The 26,704-nt window shown below is 36.0% G+C and overlaps 1 long non-coding RNA gene across 1 annotated transcript; it reads left to right on the top strand.

Annotated features, from left to right (window-relative positions):
• Positions 1-483: 483 nt before the first annotated feature.
• LOC107819173 (uncharacterized) lies at positions 484-7,261 on the top strand. The gene is made up of 5 exons (XR_012703207.1): positions 484-615; positions 4,978-5,113; positions 5,199-5,324; positions 5,427-5,870; positions 6,993-7,261. It is a non-coding gene; the product is annotated as an uncharacterized LOC107819173 (long non-coding RNA).
• Positions 7,262-26,704: the final 19,443 nt, after the last annotated feature.

The following is a 26,704-nucleotide window of genomic DNA, read 5'->3' as shown; positions in this document are numbered from 1 at the left end:
TGTGCTTTGCTTTAGAAGTAAAACTATATATGGATATTTTGAATCGAAAGTGAAATTCTCTTTTGGTTTGTCATAGGATCGTCACAATCTTTTTAGAAAATTCAAACTGACTTCGGGAATTGGAACTATGGCAACGCTTTTTATTGCCATGGATAAGTAACCAATGCTATAAATGGTGTATTGTTACGGTTTTAACCATTACAAATAATTATTAAAACGACTGGGACACTTATCAACCGAACCATTGCAATTGTCTTAAAACCGTTCCGATAGAGGTATATATGGCAACGTTTTGTATAACCGTAGCAATAAATCTATCTATGGTAACGGTTGGATAAATTAGTTTTGCTATCGCGACTGTCATTAATTTCCTCCTTATTTTTCGCCCAAATTTTCTATACCCACTAAAATGAAAGGGGCCCACAATCTGATTTTCAATTTTTATTTTTTATTTTTTATATCTAATAAAAATACCAAATATGTAAATCCCTAATTTTAGCGTACAAGTCACACTAGATCTTTAACATTCTCCTCCATGCTCAACAACTCCTCCATAATCGGCCGTACCGGAGGCGGCGTGCTAATCCTGTAGAGTTTCTCCAAATCTGAAAATCGGTAAATATACTCTTATTGCAAAAGTTTCTTAACTCGTGTGGGTGTTGATTTTGGTCCTCATTCATGAATTAATCAATTGGGTATATCAATCTTGAAAGTGGGTCTTAACTTGATTATATGCTCATGGTTGAAGGTTTAATTTTTAGCAACTTTTTTAATTTGTTTTTGTTTAAATTTCTGGGTTGATTTTTTGTGTTCTGGTTTAAATTTCTGGGTTGGTTGCTCGTGGATTGGTTTTTTGTGTTTTTGTTTAAATTTCTGTGTTTCTGTAAGCTTCCTTCGCGTGGGATTTTTGTTCTGTATTTGTTTGATGGTTAATTTTGTGTATGTGTTTTGAAGTACAGCCACTCCCAAAGCTTCAAGTCCAGATGCAGAGGCTTAATTATGCTTCTGATTGGTTAAAGTTAATTTGATTCTTCTAATTTAATTAAATATCTTGCTTTTGAAACTGTACTATGAACATAATTAAAAGGTTTTCTTTATCAGTATGTGATATTCGTGCAGTTCTTTTACTTTTGTACTACGTTTTTGTTTTCAACTAGTTGTTCTTAGTCAAGATTGTGTCTTTTCTGCTTATTATTCCAAAAGCTAAAAGATTATAACTCCTAATTCATTAGCTTATCTGCACTTTAGCTGAATCATCAGCTTTAAAGTATATACTACCATATCTTTCTTTCTAGGTACACTCCACGTAATATTGTTCTTTTCTTGTTCTCCTTAATTCCTTTCTTTTTGTATCTTTTTTGCTACCAAAATCTATTTGCTTGTGGAAAATTATGTTAAATTTTTAAAAAGTGATTTTGTTTATTTTCAGGATAAGATTTTCTTTGGCTAAAAATTTAAAAATAATTAATAAGTACATTCAAGATTGGGGGAACAAGAAAAAGAAAAAACTCCAAGTGTTGCTTTACGTTTGATCCTATGTACGATACATGGTCCAGGCCCGGGACCGCGGGTCAAACGGGTCTAACGGGTCAGGACCCGTTTGGGCCGGATTTAGCGGGTCTAGTCCGGTCTCATGGGCCGGCCCTATGAATTGGGCCCGCCAGGCCCAGGACCGTTAGCCCGCCAGGGCCCGAGACCGGCCCGGTCCCTTAGCGGGCCAAACGGTCCAAAATAGTCGTTCGGCTGTCAAAAATAGTATATATATAGTATACTAGATATACTAGATATATATATAGTATAGTATAGTAGATATACATGTATATATAGTATATCTTAAGATGTATACTATCGAATATGGCTTATATACTATGTATATATAGTATAGTATAGTATAGTATAGTATATATATACTATATATACAACTTAAGATATATAAGCTATATTCGATATACATATATATATAAAAGCTTATATTTATACTATACTATAGTCTATACTATATATACATCTCATAAGATATATAAGCTATATTCGATATACATATATATATAAGCTTATATATATACTATACTATACTATATATACATCTTAAGATATACTATATATACATAGTATACTAGATATACTAGATATATATATATATAGTATAGTATAGTAGATATACATGTATATATAGTATATCTTAAGATGTATATATAGTATATAAATCGAATATAGCTTATATATAGTAAGATGTATATATATTATAGTATATCTTAAGTTGTATATATAGTATATATACTATACTATATATATATATATATATCTTGAGATGTATATATAGTATATAAATCGAATATAGCTTATATATCTTAAGATTTATATATAGTATAGTATATATATAAGCTTATATATATATATGTATATCGAATATAGATTATATATCTTAAGTTGTATATATAGTATATACTATACTATACTATACTATACTATAATATATATACATCTTATAATATATATTATATATATCTTAAGACGTATATATAGTATATCTTAAGATATATACTATCGAATATGGCTTATATACTATGTATATATAGTATAGTATATAATATACTATATATACAACTTAAGATATATAAGCTATATTCGATATACATATACATATATATGTACACACATATATATATATATAAGCTTATATTTATACTATACTATAGTCTATACTATATATACATCTCATAAGATATATAAGCTATATTCGATATACATATATATATATATATAAGCCTATATATATACTATCGAATACGGCTTATATACTATAGTATAGTATATACTATACTATATATACATAGTATACTAGATATATATATATAGTATAGTATAGTAGATATACATGTATATATAGTATATCTTAAGATGTATACTATCGAATATGGCTTATATACTATGTATATATAGTATAGTATAGTATAGTATAGTATATATATACTATATATACAACTTAAGATATATAAGCTATATTCGATATACATATATATATATATATATATATATATATATATATATATACATATACATATATATAAGCTTATATTTATACTATACTATATATAAATCTCATAAGATATATAAGCTATATTCGATATACATATATATAAGCTTATATTTATACTATACTATAGTCTATAGTTCTATACTATATATACAACTTAAGATATACATATACATATATATATATATATATATATATATATATATATATATATATACATCTTAAGATATACTATATATACATAGTATACTATATGTAATATATATATATATAGTATAGTAGATATACATGTATATATAGTATATCTTAAGATGTATACTATCGAATATGGCTTATATACTATGTATATATAGTATAGTATAGTATAGTATATATATATACTATATATACAACTTAAGATATATAAGCTATATTCGATATACATATACATATATATATATATATATATATATATATATATATATATATATATATATATATATATATATATATATATATATAAGCTTATATTTATACTATACTATATATAAATCTCATAAGATATATAAGCTATATTCGATATACATATATATAAGCTTATATTTATACTATACTATAGTCTATAGTTCTATACTATATATACAACTTAAGATATACATATACATATATATATATATATATACACACATATATATATAAGCTTATATTTATACTATACTATATATACATCTCATAAGATATATAAGCCATCTTAAGATATACTATATATACTATACTATATATACATCTTAAGATATACTATATATACATAGTATACTAGATATACTAGATATATATAGTAGATATACATGTATATATAGTATATCTTAAGATGTATATATAGTATATAAATCGAATATAGCTTATATATAGTAAGATGTATATATATTATAGTATAGTATAGTATACATATAAGCTTATATTTATACTATACTATAGTCTATACTATATATACATCTCATAAGATATATAAACTATATTCGATATACTATATATACATCTTAAGATATACTATATATACTATACTATATATACATCTTAAGATATACTATATATACTATACTACATATACATCTTAAGATATACTATATATACATAGTATACTAGATATACTAGATATATATAGTAGATATACTATACTATATATACATCTTAAGATATACTATATATACTATACTATATATACATCTTAAGATATATATACATCTTAAGATATACTATATATACTATACTATACTATATATACATCTTAAGATATACTATAGTTTATGAATATCATATATATATATATATTATGAATATCATTTTTAAAAAAATTAGACAAGTGAGGATGTATAATTAAAAAAAAAAAATGAGAACTTAGTTTTATAAAATGCAGAAAATTAAATGAATTTAACGTTGATTGCATCACAACTGAAATGGGAGAATCCAGAAAACATAAGTGACTCCTTTTTTTTAGTAAGTCCCTTTCTATATTTGGTAACAATTCAACTTTAGATTTTTCTTTTTACCATTATTGAGATGATTTCTAACCCAAAAACTTCTATGATTTATTTAAGATTACAAGTTTCAAAAGCTTTTCTTTATTTCATAAAATCCATGTCCAGTCAAACACTTTCATATAAATTGGGACGGAGATAGTATAATTTATGTAAAAAAAATAATTAATAAGTTAGATTATTAGATATAGTTACGTGACCAACTAATGAATAGAGAAATATAATTAAGTAAAAAAGTAAAATAAGATTGACAGAAAATTATTTTAGTTATATTAATTAGAGAAAAAAATTGAATTATTAAAAATTAATATGACAATAAAGAAATAAATTTATCAATAATAAAAGATAATTATATAAATAATATACTACTATTTATAAAGAATACTAATAATTTTGGGGCCTTTAAATTTTTGGGGCCTAAAGCAAGTGTTTCACTTGCTTTAGGGTTGGGCCACCCCTGGTTTATTTGCAGAAAACGTCCGAAACCAATATCGAGAATCGAAAAAAGTTGAAGCATGCACACACTGCTGGCAAAACAAGTTTTGCTCTAATCATCGAGGTTTGATTTTTTCTCTTATTTTTCTTAAAGTATGAACTTACTAACTTTGCATGAAAAGATTTTATACCAATTTTCATGTGACTAGGAAAACAAGAAGGAAATGGCTGATACTTCAGATACATTATCAAGTAAGGACATCTTTGTGGCTACAAGAAAAAGAAAGCCTAGTCGAGTATACAAAGGCTCTTATGAGAATACAATTAGTAAAATTGTAAGAAATTTCTAATTTAAAGTTTGTCGTGATTATTTATTTGTTCTTAATTATTGACTTAGTTTTATTTACTAACTTTTTTCTCTTGCATTTGGTTTGTAGGCTAAAATGGAGAGAATACAATCAACTCAAGAAAGTGAAGATGGCAGTGATTCAGTTGACGCGTTTACATCAGTCATGGGACCTGAGCACCCAGGTCGGGTAAGATTGTATGACGAAGAGTTAACAAGACTGTCTTAAAAAAGAAATGGAAGATTTTGGATCCTCTGTAAATGCTATTGATGAGAGAATGCAACAAAAAATAGAGGAAATGGAAGAGAGGATGCAACAAAGAATGCTGGAAAAGTTCAATGCACAAAAGGAAGCTATGGAACAAGATATTATGATGAACGTCGTTACACGACTTCAACGTCTCAACTCCGATTTGAGACTTGATCCTGACATGCTAATAAATATTCAATGCTCGTGCACCTGGAGAAGCTTTTTCTGCACAATAAGCTGTTATTCAACCAATCAATCGTCCATTTGCTGGCAGTAACAATCAAGGTTAGTCCGTATCAAATGTTACACGTCTTCTCTTTCCTCTTCTTCTCCTCTTTTTTTATGTTGCTTCTCTACCACTGTGCGCTCTCTCTCTTTCTAGCAATGTTTTACTAGTTTTAAAGGATATTTATGGTGGAGAAAGAGGGGTTGTTTGTGAAGTCATTTTAAGGGAGTTTTGGCTGAGTTTTGGAGTTGTTTCGGGGTCAATTGGAAATGGGGTTCACGCTGGTTTTCAGCTGGCTTCTCGGCTGGGTTTTGCCGTATTTTTGGGTTGGTTTTGGAAGGAGAATTGCTGAATTTTGCAGAAGATTTGGGACGGTGATTTCTATAGTGTTTTGCTGCATTTTTGGGCAATATTTGCATCTGTTTTGTTGCATTTTTGGGTGATTTTTGTAGTTGTTTTGCTGCATTTTGCAGCAGCTTTAGGAAGCTGATTTCTATAGTTATTTTGCTGTATTTTTTAGCGATATTTGCATCTGTTTTGCTGTATTTTAGGGTAATTTTTGCAGCTATTTTGCTGCATTTTGCAGCAGCTTTAGGAAGTTGATTTCTATAGCTGTGTTTGAAGAAAGGTCCAAGATCAAAACGTTAAACTGCACTTTGATTATAAAAGGTTAATCATAGAGGAGAAGAGACAATGCACAGACTTTTTAGCTATATATGTTGCTGTTTAGAATCTAACAAGTAGCGTTAAACAGTCAAAAGATGGGTTCCTGAATATGTCTCTAGGAGATTCTTGGTTCTTTCCTAATAAAACATGTGATCTTTACTATCTTTCTTCTTCACTGATATGTTAAGTTGAGTTCTAAATTACTTGTTAAGTTGATTTAGTTATTTGCCTTATTAATTGGGGTGTGGTAGAGTATGTGTGTCTTTTTGTACTTCTTGTGAACTATTTTTTGGAATTTTGCATTCTTGAGCGTATAGTTTTATTTGTTGCTGATGCCTTGATCTCCGGAATAACTTTGTCCATATATTATGGGATAAACCAATATTTTGCCATCCAATTTTAGAGTTTAATGCAGAATTTTATACTTCCTTTTTACCCTTGGTTTTTTGGACTAAGAGAAATTTTAGATCGGATTCTCTTGAAGGGATAATGACTTTATTTATACTCTTTTGTAGGTGGAGTAGATAAAGAAATGAAAGACGGAGGCAGTGATGAACATCTAGACCTTACTTAATAGAATTTTGAATTGCTGTAGATGCATGTGTCGGTTTCTAGGAATGTTTGTTATCAATATTTTAAAACTTTTAACTCTTGAAATATCAAATGTATGTACTTGGTAATATTTTATCACTTCTATGGATTTATTAGCTTGTTGGACAATTTGGATTATGAATAGTTTCATTTTGTTATTTATATAAATTGTAGTGTTTTATAGTTTATTATATATATATATGTGTAAATCTTTATTTACAACAAGGGCAATATTTTCAATTCAATTAAACTGTTACAATAGCTAACAGAACCGTTGCCATAGGACCTTCAAACCGTTCCAAAATAATAACAAAACCATTGCAATAGGTAGTTCAACCGTTGCAATATCTTAAAGAAATCGTTGTCATTTCTATAATAGCCGTAACGGTTTAATATATATAATAACAGTTATTTACCGTTGCATTAAACGTTATGGTAACAGAATTCAACCGTTGTAGTTAATAAGAATAATCGTTCCAACAGGAAGAGGAAAAACGTTGTGATAGACTATACTATAGCAACGGTTATCTAAACCGTTCCTTAAGCTCTATAGGCACGCAAGCTTGTGGAACGGGTGTTGAACCGTTGCAATACCTCTATGGCAACAGTTTACCTATTTGTTGCAACGGTTTTCCATGCGTAGCTATATGTGAATTATCTTCGGGATATTTGAGAATTTTATCCTTATCACTCAAGTTGATGTATTAAGAAAGAAGGCAGGATACATAGTACATGTATCTTTAGTGTTTGACTACTTTTTTCTCACATTCAATATTCCACCCATTTAATTATAAAAATCAGATTTGTCTGTGCTATAGTTTTGGAAACTGGTGGTGTGTCTTCCAGTTCATGAGATCATAGACAAGGTCGTCGTCATTGCCATATATAAATAAGACTTCACAACAAGGATTGCATATCAAGGTTGTTAGAGAGAAAAAAAATAAAACCTGATTGGGATTAATCTGTATCTAGTTTATCAAAACTGAAAAAAGAGCAGCTATTTGGGATTACATCACTTTCCTTATTATTTCAAGAAGCTAATCAAAATCTAAATCTTAAAAACAATTGTCAATTTGGAGAATTTGAATCACGAGTCATAACCAAAATAAATTGATGTTCAAATATGGAAAATCTGGTTCTTTGTATTTTCTCGTTCCCCTTTAGATCTTACTGAAAATATTTGGTGGGGTGGTTGTGGTGTTGTGATAGAAGAACATGGAAAAGAATTGATGAAATCCTTTTAGAGAATAAAAAAGTGGAAAATAAAAAATCTGCACAAATGTTTTTCAAATGACGCTTTAGATACAAAATTTTAACTCTTCACTCGCCTCTTATGCATGTAAATCACGAGTGTAAAAGTAGTGTGTATTAAATACACGCAAAAAAGATTGTGTGTAAATTATGTATTCTGCCAAGAAAGAATGACAAAAGCTCTTATTATTTGCCGACCCCCCTTATGTACATCTGCATAATCATTCTTTCCCAGGCTGATTAGTTAGCTAGGTTAAGAAAAATATAAGGTGATTGTGTTATAAAGAGCATTAAGGATACATTGGCTTTCTTGAATTTCACTTTATAGCATATATACTGGTACTGGGCATATCCAAGAAAGACACCAGTTGTTTTGGTTTTCGTGTGGCCTTGCTGATAATTCAAATACAAGAACATCTTTCCATCTGTCATTTGGTATGATTATACTGGCTATAAGACTGACACAACGGGAGGAATCATCTTAATATTAGAGCTTTATTTTTAATGTCTTAGATATTTCAATAGCTATTCCATCTCACTTTTCAGAATTATTATCTTCAATTCTCATCATTTCAAAACATAACACTTTACTATAACCGAAAATGATTAAATACATCCATGTATTAGTCGAAATAGTTTAAATATATCCTTCTTTGAGTATCGGTTCAATTATACTCTTACATTTATACTATAAGCACTAATTTATCCTTAATTTAGACGGAAGGATACGTGACAAGCTCAGAAACAAATAACTCACCTCAATTTTAAATACCCGATTTCTTTTGCAAATCCATCCACTAATTTAACCCATACCCGACCCTAATCCCCTTCTTCTCTCACACAAAGAAAGGGAAATCAACAAAATAACACAACTTGTTCTATTTCCCCAAACCCCCTCCCCCTTTTCAGTCTTCTTCCCATACCCGCCCCCTCCCTCTGTTCATGTTCTTCCTTAGACCCCCTGCCTTTAAGAAGGAAACATGTGCACGCTTGAACAAAGATAACAACAAACAAGAAATGTGAGCCAAAATGATGAAAAGTTATAAGCATTAGTGCACTAATACTGTTCCATCAATGATGCACTCTACTGGTTGTCTTGTGAGAAAATTGCACTACATATATCAGTGTATATAGTCAACAAAAATAATCACCAAGAAATGGTGCGAGCTACTGAATACATTGAGCAGAAATTATTTCCTCTTAGTAATCTATCCAATGCATGTTAAACCATTCATAGGGGCAGGAATGAATCAGTATTATTGCAAAGCAAGTGACTAAAAACCAGAGTACATACGTCCCCTCAGGGGCATTCAATAAAAGCAAAGTTCATACCATTGACAGCAGGGGAAAAGCTTTCTAAATAATGAATTCACTAACACTGAATTGCAACGTTTGGCATATAATGTTGACAGGGAGTCAAGAGTTGAAGAATATATCTCCCACAAATAACATATTACAAGCACAGCGGGAGGGGGTATGGGAAGAGGACAAAAAGGGGGAGGGGGATTGGGGAAATAGACTAAGGGTGTGTTTGGTATGAATCCAATTTTTTAATGTTTGGTTGACTTAAATGTTTTGAAAAATATTTTCTTTATTAATTCATTTTTCTCTAATTGGAGGAAAATGTTTAGAAGGAAAAATATTTTCCAAAACTCCTTTTCAACCTTCCCCACCCTCACCCAACCATCCCACACCCACCCACCTAACCCCACCCCCTCCCTCTCTCCAAAATTGCTTTTTTTTAAAAAAAAAATTATTTTTTTTCCGTCACCACTCACCCTACACCCCTAGCAATTTTTTTTTTGTATTTTTTTTGTAATTTCAAATTTCTGTTTTTTCGTTTTTCTACACCACCCATCCCCCACCCCACCACTCACCCCATTGCCCCAATCCCGCACGAAAAAAAGTTTTTTTTTTTACTTTTTTTTTTTGTAATTTTAAATTTCTGTTTTTTCGTTTTTCTGCACACCTCCTTCCCCCTCCCCCTCCGGGGAAAAAAATATTTTTTTTTATATATTTTCAGTTTTAATTTTTTCATCTTTCGGTTTACAAGTTCCAAAGTTATGAGTTCGGAGGTTTATGTGTTTGGAAGTTTACGAGTTTAGAAATTATAAAGTTTACGGGTTCAAAATTTTGCGGTTTCGAAAGTTTAGCGGTTCGGAAGTTTATGAAATTTGTGGGTTCGAAAGGTTGTTGGTTCGAAAATTTATGACTTCATTATTATTGTATCTAAATTATTTATGAATACTCTTGAGAAGTTATTTTCCTTAATTTGCGTACCAAACACCAAAAAATGAATAAGATTACTACTTATTTTCCAAGAAAATATTTTCTTGGAAAATATTTTCCACGGAAAACATTTACCAAACACACCCTAAGTTGTGTTATTTTGTTATTTCCCTTTCTTTGTGCAGGTGAAGAAGGGGATTAGATTCGGGTATGTGTTAAATTAATGGGTGGGTTTTCAAAGAAAATCAGGTATCTAAAATTGAGAGTGAGTTATTTGTTTTTTTTAGCTTGCCACGTGTTTTCCGCTTAAATTAGGGGCAAATTAGTGCCCATAGTATAGTGCGTAGGAGCATAATTAAACCGATACTCAAACATATGGTATATCTAAACAATTTCGAATAGTACATGAATATATTTAACTCTTTTTTGTTACTATAATAATTGTAGAATCTCAGATACCGGAGATAAACTAGTTGAGGAGAGGAAGTGGAATTGGAAAGAAAATAACAAAACATGCACCTTCAAGAGTCGTGATCGACATTTAGCAAACTCTACAATCTATTTCACAACCCAAAATTCTACTAAAGGTCTTGATGGCACCTAACCTGCTTGAGAGGCAAGCCAACACTTAACAACGACAATAAAAGCCTTAAGTAATTACCAAGGTTATTATATAAATATAAAAGTGGAATAAGTCTCAAAATAAAATCATGAATACATAACCAAAGACAAGGTATAAACATGATCAAAAACTGTCTCACAAAATACCCAAAATCCGATGGCATATTACTACGAGCATCTAACAACAGTAAAATGTCTCAGCTGAATAACAAAATTTGTCTGGAAAGAAGTGAATAGATAGAAATGGATAAGTAGGGAAGGGGACTTCATGTGTTATGGATTGAATCAAGTAAAGCAGCTCACCACGAATTCTTCAATAAATGCTCCTACTCCACTGTATATGTACCACAAGTACCTGCCTCAGAATCTACATAAAATATGCAGAAGTGTAACATGAGTACGAAATCACGATACTCAGTAAGTATCAAGTCTATCCTCAAAGAAGTAGTAGCAAGGGGTTGATATTGACACTTACCAACAGTCGAATAATTAGGTGAAAGTATCAATGATATATGAAGTAAAGTATGATATCGTTAAATAGGTATGAAAGCCAGAAATACTATACCCGTATAATTTAGATATGATTTACAGATAAAGAGATTTGATCAGATATCAAATACTTCAATTGTCGCACAAAGACATGATGTTTATCAACAAACAACTATATAAAGCTACTGCATGAGCCCAATATATGTATATAAATGCATGCTAATGATCCTTTCTCAATACCTCACAACACAAATTCATATGCCTGATATGGTCCATGTGTTCAAATATAGTACCAAATCTAAGTGGTTACGCTTATAATCACCTGACTCTAGAGGGACAGATCCATATCCAAGCGTTGACTATTGTACAATCAATGATCAATAACCCATAATCAATATCTTCTCATAGTATTCATACTGCCAAAATTCTCAACGTGTCATAATATCCAACTCTCCAACTCATGCACATGTGTATAAAATAATACAATAAAGAAGCATCATACATGATAATAAAGATGCAGATAAAAGCTCATATGACTAAAATATGGCTATAACTAATGTAATTTAATTTTGGCACAATAATTCAATAAGACATTTCAACATTCAAAGTCAATTCATAATATTTATCATAAGTAAATTGAGACATGTAACCACCAAAACATGAGTCAATAAGACAAGTGTATGACTATGACTCAATAGAGAAGCTCAATATGATAAAACAATATTTTATGCCTAATTCAACGAGCCATAATCTTAAGCATTATTTTAAGTTATAGCTATGAGTCATCACGTAGTCATAGAATCACTAAGACATAGATAAACAATTTATATAATCTAAATAAGGCATATCCTAAGCCAAACTCTATCGGATATCGCCATAACCTAGCTACGTATATATACTCGTCACCTCTTATATAAGTGGATCCTAAATCAAGCAATAAAGTAGCAAATAGATCATCTATAGAGAGAATTTCCTCTTACAAAGATAACGAAGGTACTTACCTCCAGCCGGTAAGTTTTAATCAATCAACAACCGCCTATTCGTCCAAATCTAACTCCAGACAACTCGGATCTAGTTAAATATAACTCAATAACATCAAAGAAAGCTATATAAATCAATCCCAGACAATAAAATTTTAATATTTAATAAAATCCCCAAAATTTAACAGAAGTTAACCCGACCCACAATAGCGACCGACTTGTCGTTTTGAGCATTGACATTTTGTTCAGTGGTTTGAGGTCTTGAGTAGCTTCATATAATGTATTACAAATTTTGTGCATGGATGGTTTTAATTTTCGGGAAGTTCGGAATTGATTCGAAAGAGTAAATATCAATTTAGAAGCTTTAAGTTGGCAGAGTTGACCAAGATTTGACTTGTGAGAAAACGACCACGGATATGAGTTTTGACTGTTCCAATAGGTTTGTATGATGATTTTGGACTTCGGCGTATGTTCGGATTTGGATTTTGAGGTTCCTAGGTTGAATTGATTCTTTTTTGCGAAAGTTATCAATTTGAAGGTTTAGAAAGTTCACAAGTTTGACCGGGGATTAAATTTGATAGTATCGGGTTTGGATTTTTGTTTCAAGAATTATAATAGGTCCATTTCATCATTTGGGACTAGTGCGCAAAATTTGGATTCATTCTGGATTGGTTAGACTTGAATCAAATGCTCGGTTTAAAGTTGGAAGTTTATGAACTTAAGAGATAGATCTTGATTGACGATTCTTGATTTTTATGTTATTTTGTGTGATTAGAGGCCTTGAGTAGTCCTGTGTTATGTTTTGAGACTGGTTGGTGTGTTTGGATGGGGTCCCGAGGGGCTTAGGGGAGTTCCTGATGGTTTCAAATCATTTTAAACCACTTTGGGGTAGCTGATGTTCTGGTGTTTTGATGTCCTTCGCGTTCGTGATCAGTGCATCACGTTTGTGAAGAAGGTTTTGGGGTCCCTGTGTTTGTTCATCTTGCTCGCGATGAATAGGTCGTGTTCGTAAAGCATTGTGGTCAGACATAGTTTTGGCCATCGCGTTCGCGTGGTCAGTGATGCGTTCGCAAATGCATGGGCAACATGGAACTTCACGTTCGCATGGGAGGCGCCACGTTCCCAGAGCATAGTTTGCTGCAGGGAGATTTAACTATGCTCTCCACTCCAATCTAGGCAATCCCGGCATGGCTAATATCACAGTCTTGACATGACAATACAAGATAGCGTAATATAGGGACAACCAAAGCATACCAAGAGTGACCTCAAAATCCACTATATTCAGCTACAAAGGATCAAATACAGTATCAAAACCATTAATAATAGCAACACAAGACATGTACACCCAATCAACTACTTTGGAATCTCCAACCAGTATAGACACAAAAACATGAACATCAATAGAATCATGAGGCATACTCAAATGCGAAGCAAAATATGAAGACACATAAGAATATGTAAAACCCGGATCAAACAACACGAAAGCATCTTTATGACAGACAGAGATAATACCTGTAATAACTGCATCGGACAATTCTGCGTCTAGCTGGAAATGCATAACAACAGGGTTGAGCCTTACCAACCTGTCTTCCACCTTTGGGACGACCTCTCACGGACTGGTATCCACCTCTAATTGAATGGTCCATATCTTGGGCTGCCTGACCCCACCTCTAGCTGGCTGTATGGGTGGCGGAGCCATCGATGATGGAATCATAGTACGAGTACCCTGATGTGGCATATTGCTCTGTCACCTGGGGCAATACTTCGCGACATGCCTCAAATCCCCACATGTATAACAAGCCCTCAGCTGATGTGACTGCTGACCTTGAAATTGTCCCTGTCCACCTAATAACCACCTTGGTAACTCTGTATCGGAGGTGCACTATATGCTAGCTGCTCGAGACGAGATCCACAAGCATAGTGGCTACCTGAAGTACCATTGTTGATCTATAAAGCTGAATGAACCTACCTGATAGGACGACCTCTACCAAAGGAACCTCTGACTCCAAACTAGGCATAACTGAATCCTACAAAATGTCGAGGCATCTTTTCAAAGGTCGTCTCCCTAGCCTGGCCTCTAATTCGCTCGATCCTCCTGGCAATCTCCACTACCTGAGTAAAAGAAATCTCATATCCGGTATCTCTGACCATTTAACGTCTGATGCCGTAGGTAAGACCATCTATGAACCTCCACACATTCTTCCTTCAGTAGGGATCAGGATAGCTGCATGGCGTGAAAATCCACAAATCTAGTCTCATACTGAGTAATGGTCATGCTACCCTGTTGAAGGTCATCGAACAGACTGCAGAACTCCTCTCTCTGAGTGAAGGGAATGAACTTCTACAAGAATAACTGCGAGAATAGAGCCCATGTGATAGGAGGTAATCTTGCTAGCCTACCTTGCATATACACCAAACACCACCTCTTGGCAGAACCATGCATCCGAAATACGATAAAATTAACTCCGTTGGACTCCACTATCCCCATGTTGCACAAAATCTCATAGCAACGGTCCATGAAGTCCTGGGTGTTTTCAGAAGATGTACCACTAAAGTGAGGGGGATACAACTTGGTGAACTTGTTCAACCTCTTCAGCTCATCAGCTTACATCACAGGTTTGTCCCCGAGATGTGTAGTAACAACAGGCTGAACTGCCCTAAATGGTAGAACTGTTGGGGCTTGATAACTGTAACCCATGTGCTCTAAAGTGTGAGTAGCGGGAGTCTGGGATCCTCTCCCGGCCTGAGAAATAGCTGGTGCCACAGGAAACACTCTAGCCTGAGCCATACTTTCCATCAAGCCAACCATGCAGACTAAGGCGTCCTGAAGCACTAGGGTAGAAATAAACCCCTCGAGGACCAGAGCTGGTCCTACAGGCTCTGTCGGAATAGGGATCTCATCATCCTGCTCTATCTGAGGCTCGATAATGGGTGTTGCTGCACGTTCTCTAGGCTGAGCTTTGCCTCTACCTCTAGCTCTGCCTCGGCCCCGACCCCTACCCTTGGTAGTGGCTACAATCTGGGGCTCCGACTCCTGATCACTCGTGGATGACATATGCGTCCTTACCATTTGTGAGGGAATAAGAGAAGAATGATTCAAACTCAGTGACATAACAAAGTCGCATGATAGAGAAAGAAAGAAAGTGAAATTTCCTAAAGCCTTATAGCCTCTAGAAGATAAGTACAGACGTCTCCGTTTCGATCCTCAAGACTCTACTAGGCTTGTTCATGACTCGTAAGCCCTATACAACCTAGGGCTCTAATACCAATCAATCGGGGTCGTGATAGCATAACACCGTTTGTAACACACAACTAATAATACAAAAGAATTCCAATAAAGAATTGACAGCAGAGAAATAACATAGCGTAGAAGAAATTTGAGATAAACATGATAAGTTCTAAAACCAACATCTAACGCAAACCACCCCAAAATGTGGAGTCACAAGTAGATGAGCTCTAGAGTTTACTACATACACTGTTTTGAAAGAAATAACACTGCCCGAATAATGAAAACAAAAAAATGGAAATAAGAAGATGACTCAAGGCATGCAGCTCGACCTCAAATCACCTGCCCAGTATATTCTAAGCTCCTTTCGGGACACCGTTAATATCGATATCCGAATCTGCACATGAAGTACAGAAGTGTAGTCTAAGTATAACTAACCCAATATACTTAGTAAGTGTCGAGCCTAACCCCAATGTGGTAGTGACGAGGCTAAGATGAGACACCTACAATAAATATGTACAGTAATATATATAAAAATAATAAATTAACAAAATAACAGATAGGTATCAAACATAATAACGTAATAATGATAAGCGGGAGAGGATGTAAGGACCCCTAAAATTTCATCTATAACCCGGGTTTTCGTGGCACCGAGGTAGAGTAATGTGATTGAGGGTTGTAGAGTATGTCGGGGAGTTGAAGGAATAATTTTTCTGACCATGGTGTTTCTGCAGTCCGCTATGCGACCGCAGAACCACTTTGTGGGCCGCAGATCGGCCACAGAGTGAAGCAGAACTTGAGATAATTTTGAGGGCCATTATGTGGCCGCATAATCTTTCACCGGCCTCACAACCCATCACAGATCCAGGATGAGAAAACTTTGAAAAAAGATTCTGTGGTCCATCATGAGACCGCATAATTGATTCGTGGACCGCAGATCCATCGCAGACTGGTCCAGCCCTGCCTAGTTTTTGAGATCCTTTCTGCAATCTCCTTTGCGGGCCGCATACCTATTTTGTGGTCCGGTCTGCTACTGCAGACCCAACTTCGTAGAGTTTATATTTTGGAAAATTTCACCTGATCCCATTTTTATAAAAACAAATTGGGGTTTATTTTGGCTGGATCTAACTGACACTTTAGAGAGAGGAAAGTGGTCTAGAGAGAGGGAGATTCCTATGCTAATTGTTCATCAATATTTGCTCAAGACTTGGAGACTTCACAAGGAAAACTCACAAGATCTTCATCCAAGAGGTAATGTTCCATACCCTAGTCTTCAATTTCGAGTTTGGGGTAGAAGATGGGTAATGAAGAGTGTTATTCTTAGGCATGGTGGTGTTATCTATGCATGCATGTACTAACAGAGTTGTGGGAAGGTTGTTGAGCTCAAAAGGGTAGATATTGGGTTGTGGGATGAAGGAATCCACCATAGGAGGACCTTGAAAACATAATGCACACCTAGTGCTTGATAAAATGCTTAAGTGGGCTGAACCTATAAATATCTTCCTAATTGTGGCTCCATTTTATCATGTCTCTAAATAGATCAAAGTTGCTAGGATTTTCGGAACTGTGTAGTAATTTAAGGAGAGCTCAAAGCGAGGTATGTCGGCTAAAATCCTCTTGTAGAATCGAATCCATGACGTCCTCATAAGTTGTAATTATGATTGTCTCAAGCTCTTATATCTCATGTTCCGAGCTATTCCTTATAAATTTGACTATTCTGAATAAACTATATGTGGAAAGATATATATTCAAAATGTTTCCCCAATGCTCTTATCATATTGTTTTATCCTTCGAGATTGTATTCGAATGAGACCACATGCCGAAGTATTATGAATTCAATTATGTCTAAATTGCTATTTATTATGCCAAATTGTGGAAGAAAGCTCAATGTGCCTAAGACTCTTACTTTCTCATATGTGTATTAAAAGTCATGATTAGAGATGCTTTGTTGTTGATAATCCATGATGAAGTTTGTAAATGAAAGGGGTGAACATGAAATAGGAAATATGACTGATGTGCCAAGAATGATATTACATTTGTGGCCACTAGTGCCAATGAAATGAAAAGATGAGTAAAAGACTATGAAATGAGCTGAAAGTCATTTATATAATAAATATTTGGGTGTATAGTTAGTCACCGAGTAAGGGTAGATTGAAATGACCTAACCCCGAAACTACATGTGCCGGTGTAGGTGTGTATTACGATTATTCTCATTGTTTGGGATGAGATTGATGTGATGAGATTATTTCACTTAAATGGGATGAGATGATTGCTAGAAAATGGTGATGTTGATCCACACGACATTGTGGTGAGACGACCTAGACGGTCGGGTCAAGGTCGGACGCCATGCCGCACACATGGTGGTGATTGTGCTTGAGATTGTGATTGAGATAATGATTGAGATCTTGATTGTGATTGTGACTATTGTTGATGTCTTTGGGTGAGACGACCTAGCCAATCGGGCCGTGATCGGACTCCGTGCCAAAAATCACGGTGGTATATCGGTGCTAAAGTTCTCCCATCCTAAAATATGGAAAATTTACTTGAAAACTTGTCTTGCTCCTAACTTGATGTCTTGGTATTGTTTGAGGCTTCCATTGATTCTATGATTGTTCTTCCTTGTTTTATTACTCGTTCTATTGAGAGGGTGTTTATTCATTCATACTAGTACTATTCTATATGTACTAACGTCCCTTTTTTCGGGGGCGCTGGATGCAGGTGGTCCACAACAGGCGGCTTTGATGAGTGATAGAGGTATACCCTCTTCTCAGCTGACTTGGTGAGCCCCACTTCATTTTGGGATCGCATATCCTTTTTTCTTTGTGTATTATGTTTTGAGGTATAGCTGCCAGCATTTTCATAACACTCTTTTGTATCTATTAGAGACTCCATAGACATAATATGGGTTGTATGTTGGTGTCGGGAAAGTCAATCTAGTAATGTTGTATTTGTACCACTTGTTCCACTTCAAACTATGAAAGTGTATGTATTTTGAGAACTTATAAATGATGTAACTAATGGTAATGAATTTGTGTTGCTCACATGATCTTCTCCTGGTCTAATTAATGAAATAGATCTTCTCTTTATTCATGGGTGAGTTCGGAGAGAAGGTATTGCACATGCTTGTTCGGCCGGGTTATCTCGGTTAAGCGCCAGTTGCTCTCCCCGAGGTTGAGACGTGACAAACTTAATATCATAGCCTAAGGTTTTAAAGTGTCCTAGGATGTATCGGAGCCATGTCTAGTAAAGTCCTTCTTATCGGTATGTTGTCTACTACATCTATAATTAGGAGGCTAGTTGAGCAATTAGGAATAATAGCCTTCTTTGATGTTCTAGATCGTGTGATAGAGTTGGTTGTAAGACTGTTCCTCCTCTAACTCGTGTATTGCTCTAATTTTCAGTAAATGGCGCCTAAGAAGAAAGCAAGAACTGGCCAAGCAACCAATGCCACCCCAAGAGTGGCAGTTGATTCTATACTTGATGATGTGGGTGAGCACCCGAGGGGTGATGATATTCCCCCAACTACTACACTACCTGATTCTACTACTCCTACTCAGACTGCACCAATCCCTACTCCTACTGAGGGTGCAACGATTCCTCCAGTTGATATTATAGTTCCACCTCCAGCCCCAGCTCCCGGTATGGTGTTTCTGAGGGGGACCTTAGGGGAGCCATACATATACTGGCTCAGATAGTAGCTTCCCAGGCCTAGAGATTGAATGTTGCACCTACTTCTTCCAATCAGCCAGGGGATTCTGCTAGTTCTAGAGTGAACATGTTTCTTCAGTTACATCCTCTAATGTTCATAGGTACTAATCCCGAGGAGGACCCCCAGGACTTCATTGATGAGATACACAAGACTCTCCGAGTTATGCGTACTACTGAGATGGAAGCAGTGGAGTTGGCTTCCTATCGCATGAAAGAGGTGGTATATTCTGGGTTTGAGCTGTGGGAGGAGTCCCGTGAGGAGGGGAGACCTCCGACAAGGTGGAGTGAGTTTTCCGATGCCTTCATCGATCATTTCTTTCCTGCTGAGACAAAGGCAGCCAGTGCTGTTGAGTTTGAGAGCCTGAGGCAAGGTAGCATGAGTGTGTGGGAGTATCATATGAGATTCACGCACCTGTCCAAGTATGCTATTTACATGTTGCCCACTGTGGAGGCAAGAGTGTGCCGGTTTGTGCAGGGCCTTAGCCCCTTGGTTATTAATAAGGCCGCTACAACCGCCTTAAATTCTGATATGAACTACGGTGGTGGGAGATTCCAGCAGCAGCAGAGGCCCCTATGCCCTAGATGTGGGAAGTTGCACTTAGGGGTCTATTACATGGACCTACCCATATACTACAGGTGCAGGTTGAGAGTCCACATTCAGAGGAATTGCCGTTCACCCCTCCAAGGTGTGGGCAGGGGTATGGCACAACCAGCCAGTTCTGCAGCTACTTTATCTGCAACACCTCCTCCAGCTCGAGGCACTCCAGTACATGCAGGGCGTGGTGCAGGTAGGGGTGGTACAAAGAGTTCGGGAGGACGCAACCGTTTCTATACTATGAAGGGTCGCCAGATTTCATAGGCTTCTCTAGATGTTGTCACAGGTATATTGACTGTCCAATCTCATGATATATATGCCCTTATTGGTCCCGGTTCTACTTTGTATTATGTCACTCCTTATGTTGCTATGGGATTTGGGATAGAACCGAAACAACTTATGAGTTATTTTCTGTATCTACTTTGGTTGGTGAGTGTATTATGGCTGCAGGGATTTATAAGGATTGTGTTATCACGGTGCGTGGTCGGGACACCATGGACGATCTCATTGAATTGAGGATGGTTGATTTTGATATAATAATGGGGATGGACTGGCTTTTTCATGTTTTACTAAGCTTGATTGCTGAACTAGGATCGTTATATTTGAATTTCCAAACAAGCCAATTATCGAATGGAAGTGGGATGATGTGGTCCCGAAGGGTAGATTTATTTCTTACCTTAAGTCCACAAAGATAATCAGCAAGGGGTGTATTTATCATTTGGTCTGGGTTACGGACACCGATGCTGAGGCACTTACACTTGAGTCTGTACCAGTTGTGAATGAATTTTCGGAGGTCTTCCCGGATAAGCTCCCTGGGATCCCACCCTACAGAATGGCACCGACAGAATTAAAGAAGCTAAAGGAACGATTGAAGGATTTGTTAGAGAAGGGTTTTATCCGGCCGAGTGTATCGCCTTGGGGCACACCGGTTCTCTTTGTAAGGAAGAAAGATGGGTCACTAAGGATGTGTATAAACTATCGGCAACTCAACAAGGTCACGATCAAGAATAAGTACCCACGACCAAGGATAGATGGCATGTTTGAACAAATGCAGGGTGCTAAGTACTTCTCCAAAATTGATTTAAGATCCGGGTATCACCAATTGAAGATCAGGGAGTAGAATATTCCGAAAATAGATTTCAGCACCCGGTATGAGCACTTTGGGTTTCCGATGATGTCTTTTGGGCTAACAAATGCCCCGACAGCTTTTATGGATCTTATAAATCGATTCTTCAAACCTTTTCTCGAAGCCTTCGTGATAGTGTTAGTTGATGATATTCTGGTATATTCACAAAGTCGAGAGGACCATACCGATCATCTCAGAGCAGTTCTACAAACTCTATATCGGCACAAGTTGTATGCGAAGTTTTCAAAATGTAAATTTTGGCTTGAATCTTTCACATTCTTAGGTCATGTCGTCTCTAGAGAAGGAATTAAGGTTGATCCTAAGAAGATTGTAGCAGTGAAGAATTGGCCTAGACCTAGAACTCCAACAGAGATTCGCAGTTTCTTTGACTTAGCTGGGTATTACATGAAATTTATGGAGGGGTTCACTACTCTTGCCTCTCCATTGACTGAATTGATGCAGAAGGTGGTTATGTTTTAATGGTCAGATGCTTGTGAAAAGAGCTTTCAAGAGTTGAAATCAAGATTGACTACGACACCAGTGTTGACCCTACTAGAGGGTGCAGATGGGTTTGTGGTATATTGTGATGCTTCAAGGATCGGACTTGAGTGTGTATTAATGCGACATGGAAAGGTGATAGCTTATGCTTCTAGGAAACTCAATAATCACGAGAAGAACTATCCAACGCATGACTTAGAACTTGCAGCGGTGGTATTTGCATTGAACATTTGGCGTCATTATTTGTATGGGGTCCATGTGGATATATTCATGAACCATAAGAGCCTTCAATATATTTTCAAGCAGAAGGAATTGAATCTGAGGCTGAGAAGATGGCTTGAGTTACTCAAGAATTACAACATCGATATTCTATATCATCCGGGGAAGGCTAATGTTATGGCGGATGCTCTTAGCCTGAAATCTATGGGTGGCTTGGCTCACTTAGAGGCATATCAAAGGCCGTTAGCCAAGGAGGTTCATCAGTTGTCTAGTTTGGGAGTTCGTCTTGCGGATTTTAGTGAGGAGGGGTGCTTGTGCCAAATAGGGCTGAATCATAACTTGTTGTGGAAGTCAAGAGAAGCAATACAACGATCCATTGTTGGTGTTGTTGAAAGAGGGGATACATGAACATAAGACCTCGACTATTTCTCTTGGCATGGATTATGCTACACTAAGGTACCAAGGGCAATTATGTGTTCCAAATGTCGATGGTCTCCGGGAAAGAATCATGATCGAGGCTCACACTTTTAGGTATTCCGTGCACCTAGGCTCTACAAAGATGTATCATGATCTTAAGAAAGTCTACTAGTGGAATGATATGAAGAGGAATGTAGCGGACTTTGTAGCAAGATGCCCAAATTGTCAACAAGTAAAGGCCGATCATTAAAGGCCCGGTGTTTTGGTATAGAACATTGAAATTCTGATGTGGAAATGTGAGATGATCAATATGGACTTTGTGGTGGGACTACCTCGCACTCCTCGCAGGTTCGACTCGATTTGGGTGATTGTGGATCGATTCACAAAATCAGCCCACTTCTTACTTGTTGAGGCTACCGACACATCATAACATTATCCTCAGTTGTATCTCAAGGAAATAGTCAGGTTGCATGGAACTCCAGTTTCTGTTATCTCAGATCGAGGGGCACAGTTCACAGCTAATATTTGGAAGAACTTTCAGCAAAGTTTGGGTACTCAGGTAAATCTTAGTACAACCTTCCATCCACAAACCGACGGGCAGGAAGAGCGGACTATTCAGACGCTCGAGGATATATTGTACGCTTGTGTTCTTGACTTCAAGGGTAGCTGGGATGATCATTTGCCGCCCATAGAATTTCATTACATCAACAATTATCATGCTAGCATTCAGATGGCACACGTTAAGGCTTTATAAGGTAGGAGATATAGATCTTCCATTTGATGGTTTGAGATTGGGGAAGCAGAGTTGATAGGGCCAGGCGTCGTGCATCAGGATATGGAGAAGGTTAGGTTTATTGCGGAACGGTTGACAACTACTCAGAGCCGCCAGAAGTTCTATCCGGATGTGCGTCGTAAGGATTTGGAATTCAAAGAGGATGATTGGGTATTCTTGAATGTTTCCCCCATGAAGGTTATAATGCGGTTTGGTAAGAAAGGGAAGTTGAGTCCGAGGTATGTCAGACCATACATAATCATTCAGAGGATTGGTCGAGTGGCTTATAATCTTGAACTACCTCCAGAGATTTCTTTAGTGCACCAGTGTTTCATGTATCCATGTTAAAGAAGGTGCTTGGAGACCCGTTGCTTATTGTTCCAGTTGAGACTATTGAGGTTATTAAGGAATTGACTTATGAAGAAATTCTAGTTGCCATTCTTGATAGGCAAGTCCGTAAGCTGAGAAATAAAGAAATTGCCTCCATGAAAGTGCTATGGCAAAACCAATAGGTCGAAGAAGCCACCTGGGAGGACTCGGAAGAAATGAAGAAGAAGTACCCTCATTTGTTTGAATAGCTATGTTTTTATGAAGTTGTATTCTATGAGAATTCTAAGAGTTTACCTTCTATGAATTATGTTTCTCTTGTACAGTTGATGCTAAGGGTATTTCTTTTTGGTAATATATTGCTTATGAGGCCACGGTTGGCATTATTTTTATGTTATGTTGCATCTTTGGATTATGTATATGTTATTAGGTTTGGTTCCTGGGATTCTCTGACAGGTGGACATGCCCAATTACAGCGAAGACTCTGGCAAATTTTTTGGAAATTTAGGGAGTCAGTCAAAAATTTAGAACTGTTGGTGTTGAAGTAATAGCTGAGTCACATTGGATGCTAATGATGAACTTTGACCCTCATTCGAGGACGAATGATCTTAAGCGTGGGAGGATGTAAGGACCCATAAAATTTCACCTAAAACCCGAGATTTTGTAGCGCCAAGGAGAAAGCTCGCCGCGGTACGGACCTAATGAGTTGTACAGTACATCGGGGAGTTGAAGAAATCATTTTGCTAACCATGGCATTTCTGCAGTCCACTATGCGACCGCAGAACCACTTTGTGGACCGCAGATCAGCCGCAGAGTGAAGTAGAACTTGAGCAAAATTTGAGGACCATTATGCAGAGTGAAGTAGAGTGAGAGGGAGATTCATATGCTAATTGTTCATCAATCTTTGCCCAAGACTTGGAGACTTCACAAGGAAACCTCACCAGATCTTCATCCAAAAGGTAATGTTCTATACCCTAGTCTTCAATTTCGATTTTGGGGTAGAAGATGGGTAATGAGGAGTGTTATTCTTAGGCATGGTGGTGTTATCTATGAATTCATGTACTAACAGAGTTGTTGAAAGGTTGTTGAGTTCAAAAGGGTAGATATTGGGTTGTGGGATGAAGGAATCCACTATAGGAGGACCTTGAAAACATAATGCACATGTAGTGCTTGATAAAATGTTTAAGTGAGCTGAACTTATGAATATCTTCCTAATTGTGGCTCAATTTTATCATGTCTCTAAATAGATCAAAGTTTCTAGGATTTTCGGAACTGTTTAATAATTTAAGGAGAGCTCAAAGCGGGGTATGTTGGCTAAACTTCTCTTGTAGAATCGAATCCATGATGTCCTCGTAAGTTGTAATTATGATTGGCTCAAGCTCTTATGTCTCATGTTCCGAGCTATTCCTTATAAATTTGACTATTCCGAATAACATCTATGTCGAAAGATATATATTCAAGATGTTTCCCAAATGCTCTTATCATATTATGTTATCGTTCGAGATTGTATTCGAATATGACCACGTGTCGAAGTATTATGAATTAAATTATGTCTAAATTGCTAGTTATTATGCCAAATTTGGAAGAAATATCAATGTGACTAAGACTCTTACTTTCTCATATGTGTATTAAAAGTCATGATTAGAGATGCTTTGTGGTGATACGGCCTAGCCGGTCGGGTCGATATCAGATGCCATGCTGCACACATGGTGGTGATTGTGCTTGATATTGTGATTAAGATAATGATTGAGATCTTGATAGTGATTGTGATTGTGGTTGATGTCTTTGGGTGAGACAGCCTAGCCGATCGGGCCGTGATCGGACTCCGTGCCAAATATCATGGTGGTATAGTGGTGTTAAAGATCTCCCAACCTAAAATATGGAAAATTTACTTGAAAAATTGCCTTGCTCCTAACTTGATGTATTGGTTTGGTTTGAGGCTTCCGTTTATTCTATTATTGTTCTTTCTTGTTTTATTACTCGTTCTATTGAGGATGTTTGTTCATTCATACTAGTACTATTCTTTATGTACTAACATCCATTTTGCCGGCGGCACTACATCTTTAATGGACACAGGTGGTTCCGCAACAGGTAGCTTTGATTAGTGATAGCGGTATACCCTCTTCCCAGCTGACTTAATGAGCCCCATTTCATTTCGGGGTCGTGTATCTTTGGTTCTTTGTGTATTATTTTTTGGGATATAGCTACCGGTATTATCATAGTACTCTTTAGTATCTATTAAAGGCTCCGTAGACATAGTGTGGGTTGTATATTGGTGTTGGGAAAGTCGAACTAGTAATGATGTATTTGCACCACTTGTTCCACTTCAAACTATGAAAGTGTATGTATTTTGAGAACTTATAAATGATGTAACTAATAGTAATGAATTGGTGTTTCTCACATGATCTTCTCCTGGTCTAATTAATGAAATATATATTCTCTTTATTTATGGGTGAGTTCGGGTAGAAGGTATTGCACAGGCTTGTTCGGCTGGGTTTTCTCGATTGAGCGTTGGTTGCGCTTCCCGAGGTCGGTGCGTGGCAAAAGGGATTACAAGTACACAAGTAAAGGGGCACAAAACAGAGACATAGAGTAAAGTGTCACTAAGTCATCCTCTTTCAAAAGTAAATAATGAAACTACAAGGCCATGTCCAAATTCCAAATATCAAAGTTAAGAGCAATGAAATCAACAAAGTTGCACAGCTTCACCCTTCGTGCATTTACTCTCATTTTGACATTATAATATATAAGTAATTGCATGGCATCACCCTTCGTGCTTTTAATCTCATTCTCATGTCATAATATAAAAGAAATTGCACGACATCACCCATCGTGGTTTACTCTCATCCTCACATTATAATGTAAAAACAAGCACGGAAACACCCTTCGTGCATATCCTCATGTTCATGCAACCAATAATATCAATATGTAAATAAGCAAGGGGAATACCTCACTTATTATCACAAGCATTCACATACAACACATTACCAAGCAAGGTGGGAAGCAAATTCAACCTCAACAATTGTATTTGAACACAAGTCGTCATGTGAGAATCTTCAAACAAATAGCACAAACAACCAATCAATAATTCAACAATCACAACACCAATGCCTCAATAATATCAATCATAGAAAATAATATGGCTACGAGAAATTAAAGAATAAAATAATCTATCTAA

The sequence above is a fragment of the Nicotiana tabacum genome, chromosome 19, assembly GCF_000715075.1.
Source record: "Nicotiana tabacum cultivar K326 chromosome 19, ASM71507v2, whole genome shotgun sequence".
Classification (NCBI taxonomy): Eukaryota; Viridiplantae; Streptophyta; class Magnoliopsida; order Solanales; family Solanaceae; genus Nicotiana; species Nicotiana tabacum.
Note: the sequence above shows the minus strand (reverse complement) of the source record. Positions and strands in the feature narration are given on the sequence as shown.